Consider the following 6,298-nt stretch of genomic DNA (forward strand, 5'->3'; position numbering starts at 1 on the left):
CATACTTGGATCTGATTTTCTTAAATCTGGGACAGTGTAATAATTGATGGGCCAGAGATTCAACTGAGCCAGCGTTACACGGGCACGATCTTTTAGACTTCTCTTGCTTATTAAATCTGCTGTGCAACAAGGCGGAAGGCATAACGTTGAACCTGGCGAGCGTTATGGCTCTCCTTTGAACAGGGTTTATTAAATAACACAGATAGTATGCCAAATGGCATGAGGAGGCTCACAATAGGAAGTGAGGCAGAGGTTGGCCATGGCAAACCACCAACACCGGGGGGGGGGGGGCGGCATCATAAACCTGCTTTGACTCGACAGCAAAAGACACCGAAATATTTTGGCAGATTTTTTTTTGGAAAAAAAAATTCAGTACATTCCTTCATCTATAATTGGTGGACTTTTATAAACATCCATACTCATTCCATCCTTGCAATTTAGTGTTGTGTGGCCAGACACAAAATGGTGTAAAGGGAAACAAATTCTTCAATAATGTTTTGCCTGCTGCTTTATCGTTTTAAGAATCTGCACAGGGACAATACTTAAGAGGAATCTGAAAGACATCCCCTGCCGCCCCCCCCCCCCCCCCCCCCACCCACCCCCCCCCCACCAAAAAAAAAAAAAAAAAAAAAAAAAAAAACCCCCCCCCCCCCCCCCCCCCCCCCCCAATGAAGCTGCAGGCAAAAAGAGGCTGCTAAAATGCTGAAAGGACCCATTTCACTCGCCCCACACGTTTCCTTGCCTTTGTTTTGACTGCCGCCCCCTTTCCTTTTTCTTCTTCCTTGTGTTGTTCATGCCTGGGGTAGAAAATGTTGACAGGGAGAAATTGTTCTCTCTTTCTCACAATACCAGAACCAGGGGGCATCCATTGAAAATGCTGGGGGGAAGAATTAGGACTAATCAAAGGAAACACTTCTTCACGCAACGTGCGATTGGTGTTTGGAATATGCTGCCGCAGGAGGTGGTGATGGCCACTAACCTGGATAGCTTTAAAAGGGGGCTTGAACAGATTTATGGAGGAGAAGTCGATCTATGGCTACCAATCTTGATCCTCCTTGATCTGAGATTGCAAATGCCTTAACAGTCCAGGTGCTCGGGAGCAACAGCCTAGGCTGCCATTGCTTTCACATCCTGCAGGTGAGCTCCCAAAGGCACCTGGTGGGCCACTGCGAGTAGCAGAGAGCTGGACTAGATGGACTCTGGTCTGATCCAGCAGGCTAGTTCTTATGTTCTTATGCCTCCAGCTTGAGGAGATATGGATAGGGTGGGATATAAACATTTGAAAACAAAAATAAATCAGCTCAAGGCCTGCTGGGGAAAGCGGATCTGTCTTCTGAAGAAAGGAAGAAGACTTGAACTTTGTTAAGTGATGTGCTTCCTTTGGTTTCCTGAGTTCTATAGCAGCACATTTTCAGCTTTCCTTGTTAGTTCATCAGTGTGTGCATCTCTCCCCTTTATTTTAATGAATAAAATATGCTCCAGGAACCCCCCCCCCCTTTCTTCTTTAGCTTATTGAGGAGCACCCTTTAAGAGGAAGAAGAAGAAGAGTTTGGATTTATATCCCCCCTTTCTCTCCTGCAGGAGACTCAAAGGGGCTGACCATCTCCTTGCCCTTCCCCCCTCACAACAAACACCCTAATGAGGTGGGTGGGGCTGAGAGAGCTCCGAGAAGCTGTGACTAGCCCAAGGTCACCCGGCGGGCGTGTGTGGGAGTGCCCAGGCTAATCTGAATCCCCCAGGTAAGCCTCCACAGCTCAGGCGGCAGAGCGGGGAATCGAACCCGGTTCCTCCAGGTTAGATACACCAGCTCTTCACCTCCTACGCCACCTACACCAAGGAGAGGAAGGAAGGGTCTTGGACAGTTGGGCTCCGCCAGGCGAGAGCGGCCGCCGCGAGGAGCGCCCCCTCCCCGCCCCGCCAGCCGTCGGGGGGGCCAGAAACGCCGCCTCCGCGGGGCCGGGGGGCTTCGCTGTGGCCCGGTGGCGGCGGCCCTCCTCAGCAGGCTCCCTCCCTCCCTTGCTCGGCGAAGCGGGGGCAGGAGGCGCGCCGCTAATTGGGGCGCGGCGTCCGGGCTGCGCGCTCGCTCGCTGGGGGGGCCCGTCCTGCCTGCCCGCCCGCCTTCCTTCCTGCCTGCCTGCCCGGCGGGGCGTCGGGGTGGGGGCGGCCCTGCCTGCCTGCCCCGTCGCCCTCCATCAGCCCAGACGGGCGGAAAGGCCGGCGGGGGTCAGCGGCTGCCTGATGAGCCCCGCCGCTGCCCACGGAAGGCGGCCCGACGCGCCGCCCCCCCCCCCCAGCTCGGCCGGCAGCCGGCCAGGGAAGGCGGACGGACGCGCCGGCCCCCTGCCGGACGGATGGGATTACAGACCCCCCCCCCCCCCGCCCTGCTTGCAAAGGGGATTCCGGCTCTGGGGGTGGATTAAGAGGGACCCCCCCTCCCGCTCAGTCGAATGACGATCTCTAGGAATGGAATGAATGCTCTGGGACTGGAATGACTCCCCACGCCCCCCTCCCGGTGGAGTGACACACACACACACACACAGAGAGAGAGAGAGAGAGAGAGAGAGAGAGAGAGAGAGGAGTGGAATGATGGTCCCTGGACTGAATCAGTGCCCTGGAACTGGTATTATGCCCCCCACAACCCCACCCCCGTCTGATTGCAGAACCTGACCAGGGACCGACTCCAGAAGCTTGTCTGGGAAGGTGACACCCCCAAACACACCACGCCTGTCTACTGCTGACAAAGATTGCAAGGGTTGTCATGCCCTTCTATAAAGCCGTGGGGCGACCGCACTTGGAGTCCTGGGTCCAGTTCTGGTCGCCACCTCTCAAAAAGGACATCGAAGAGATAGAAAAAGTGCGGAGAAGGGCAACGAGGACGATTGAGGGACTGGAGCACCTTCCTTATGAGGAGAGGCTGCAGCGTTTGGGACTCTTTAGTTTGGAGAGGAGGCGGCTGAGGGGGGATATGATTGAAGTCTATAAAATTATGCATGGGGTAGAAAATGTTAACAAAGAGATATTTTTCTCTCTTTCTCACAATACTAGAACCAGGGGGCATCCATTGAAAATGCTGGGGGGAAGAATTAGGACTAATAAAAGGATACCCTTCTTCACGCAACGTCTGATTGGTGTTTGGAATATGCTGCCACAGGAGGTGGTGATGGCCACTAACCTGGATAGCTTTAAAAAGGGCTTGGACAGATTTATGGAGGAGAAGTCGATCTATGGCTACCAATCTCGATCCTCCCTTGATCTGGAGATTGCAAATGCCTGAGCAGCATTCAGGTGCTCGGGAGCAGCAGCAGCAGCAGCAGGCCATTGCTTTCACCTCCTGCACATGAGCTCCCAAAGGCACCTGGTGGGCCACTGTGAGTAGCAGAGAGCTGGACTAGATGGACTCTGGTCTGATCCAGCAGGCTAGTTCTTATGTTCTTATGACAGGTACGCCTGGGTCACCCTGTCTTGCCTGGCTGCCCATGCCTGCCTCCTCCCCTGCCCACTCTGTGCCAGCGGTGTGTGGGGTTGAGGGCTACCTCAGCACCTCTCTGCAGCATGCCCTGCTGCACAAGTGTGGCGGGGGGGGGGACTTGCAGACTCCCACAGTGGGGGAGGGGCAGGATCTCCCCACTCCACAGGTCAGAACCAGAGCTTGATGGCACAGCAGCCAAAGCTACCCTGCTGGGATGTCAGGCCTTGACGGAGCCCTTCTGCCCAGGGTGGACGAGTCAGTGTTGTTGGAAGAAAGGGACTTTACGCTGTTTCCTGCCTCATCCTACAGAGGGGTTTTTTTTACTAGCGAGCTAGTGGCTAGACAGGGACTTAGGAATTTGTCACCTTTACTCTATCATGCTGACTCTATCCCTTTGATGTAGACTGATACTCTTAGGGCAGCGATGGCGAACCTTTTCGAGACCGAGTGCCCAAACTGCAACCCAAAACCCACTTGTTTATCGCAAAGTGCCAACCCGGCAATTCAACCTGAATACTGAGGTTTTGGTTTAGAAAAAATGGTTGGCTCCGAGGCGTGCGTTACTCGGGAGTAAGCTTGGTGGTAGTCGGTGGCTTTGCTTTGAAGCAACTGTACATCTCTTCCAACGGGTGAATCACGACCCTAGGAGGGTTTACTCAGAAGCAAGCCCCATTGCCAGCAACTGAGCTTACTCCCAGGTAAAGGATCGCGCTTTAGTTCTTCGCATGAAAATCAGTGGGGTTTAACAGTGCTTAACAGGGTTACCTACACTGCTTCCCCAAAACTAGGTCTTAGGTTTAATGCTAATAATCGAGCCCAGTGGCCCAGGCCAGCCTAGATGTGTGTGTGTGTGTGTGTGGGGGGGGCGATTCCCCCCCCACATGATGAACTGTGCGTGCCCACAGAGAGGGCTCTGAGTGCCACCTCTGGCACCCGTGCCATAGGTTCGCCATCACTGTCTTAGGGACTTCCTCCCTTGCTCCGCCTTCTTCTCGAACCTCTCCATCTTACCTTCACCATGCCTAGGGAGAGGATGTGTCTCCTACGCATTCGCCTCCATCCAGCTAGATTAGATTAGATCAGGGGTCGGGAACCTTTTCCGCTCAAAGAGCCATTTGGCTCGCTCGCCCGCCCCCCTGCTTGCCCCCCTGCCCGCTCGCCCCCACTCCCCCACCCGCTTTCTCGCCCGCCCACTCGCTTGCACCCCCGCTCGCTCGCTCGCCCCCCTGCTCATTTGCTTCCCCCCCACTCACTTGCTCGCTTGCTCGCTCCCCCGCTCGCCTACCCGCTTGCTCGCCCCCCTGCCCGCTCGCCCCCGCTTTCCCGCCCACCCACTCGCCGCCCGCTTGCCCCCCTGCCCCCCCTGCCTGCCTGCCTTTAATTTCTGCCCGGGCTTGCCGGGAAGGGGCAGCCACGCTGGGAGCCGCACGAGAAGCAGCGAAGAGCCGCTTTTGGCTCGGGAGCCGCAGGTTCCCGACCCCTGGATTAGATAGTGAACCTATCTCTCCACCTTTCTATCCAGAATGGAGTTCACTAATAAATACTCTTTTCATTAGATTAGAAACTACAAACGACTCTGACTTTCTTTTGTGTCTGAAGTTCTCTCCAGCAAGCTCAGCCACGCGTGTGTGCCCAGGTAAGCGCCCCTGTGTTCAGCCTCTGTACCGCTCTGCTACTTTTGCAAGGGAAACACACGCACCAGGTGCAGTTCTCCCCAACAAGTGTGTCACTGGGAGAGCAGCAGCAGCAGCAGCATCTGTGTGGGCGGGGGCGGGGGTGGGAGGAGTCTCTGCCCCAGAGATGAGGCTGTGGAACCTGCCCGAGCGCTGGAGACCTGGTTGCGGCCAGCACAGCCCTTTTGCTGTGCATGTCTCCATTTGGCTTTTGTGCAACGAGGGAGGCCTGCCTGGGCCCATGGCTGTGATGCTGCTCTGCTCAACCTCCTGCAGCCCCTTCCCCCGGGGGAGTCTGCTGAGCTTTCCCCCCCTCCCCACAGACTTCTGAGATGAGCTCTTGCAGGCCCAGGGGGGAGTGAGTCGGCAGTTTGCTTCATGAATCGCAGTTTCAGTCTGGCTGATGATCCCACACCTGGCTTCCTTGTGGGGCTGCTGTCGCTTCTGACACCCCAGAAGATGGGCTGAGACTCCGAGATGCAGCTGGGGGGGTCTTTGGCAGATCCCGGCCTCCACAGCTCAGGCGGCAGAGCTGGGAATCAAACCCAGTTCCTCCAGATTAGATACATGAGCTCTTAACCTCCTACGCCGCTGCTGCTCTTTGTAAATTATGTAAATATAAAATATATGTAAAAATATATGTAAATTATGTGAAACAATTAATGAAAATTAATGAAAATTCAAACAGGAAAAGAGGTTTAAACAGACAAATCGGAGATTATCAGTGGAAGTTAATTAGGAGGGGTAAGTAGACCCTCCATGTTGAGAGGCAGTATGTCTTTGAATGTCGATGGCTGAGGGAGAAAACAGGGCAAGGCTGCTGGTCCCCTCCCCCTGGCATTTCATTCTCTCCTGGGTCTGATCCAGCAAGGAACATTTTCCCCTCCTTGCCGTCCTCATTACAAAAATCCCAGATGCAAAACAAGACTAGACTATCATTTGGCAAAGCAATCAAACTTTTTCACCAAAGCAATAATCTTCATTTTTTGGATAAAATCAGAGGAATGCAGGTTGTTGGGGATTATGTGTCGGGGATGCTATCTGGGTGATTGAGATACATTCCCGGAATCGGCTTAAAATAACAAATTGCTGCTGCTACAAAGATATATGTAACTAGCCTGCTGTATGTATCCACTGACATCTGCGCATTCTTTCC

Source organism: Sphaerodactylus townsendi, linkage group LG05, assembly GCF_021028975.2.
Source record: "Sphaerodactylus townsendi isolate TG3544 linkage group LG05, MPM_Stown_v2.3, whole genome shotgun sequence".
NCBI lineage: Eukaryota > Metazoa > Chordata > Lepidosauria > Squamata > Sphaerodactylidae > Sphaerodactylus > Sphaerodactylus townsendi.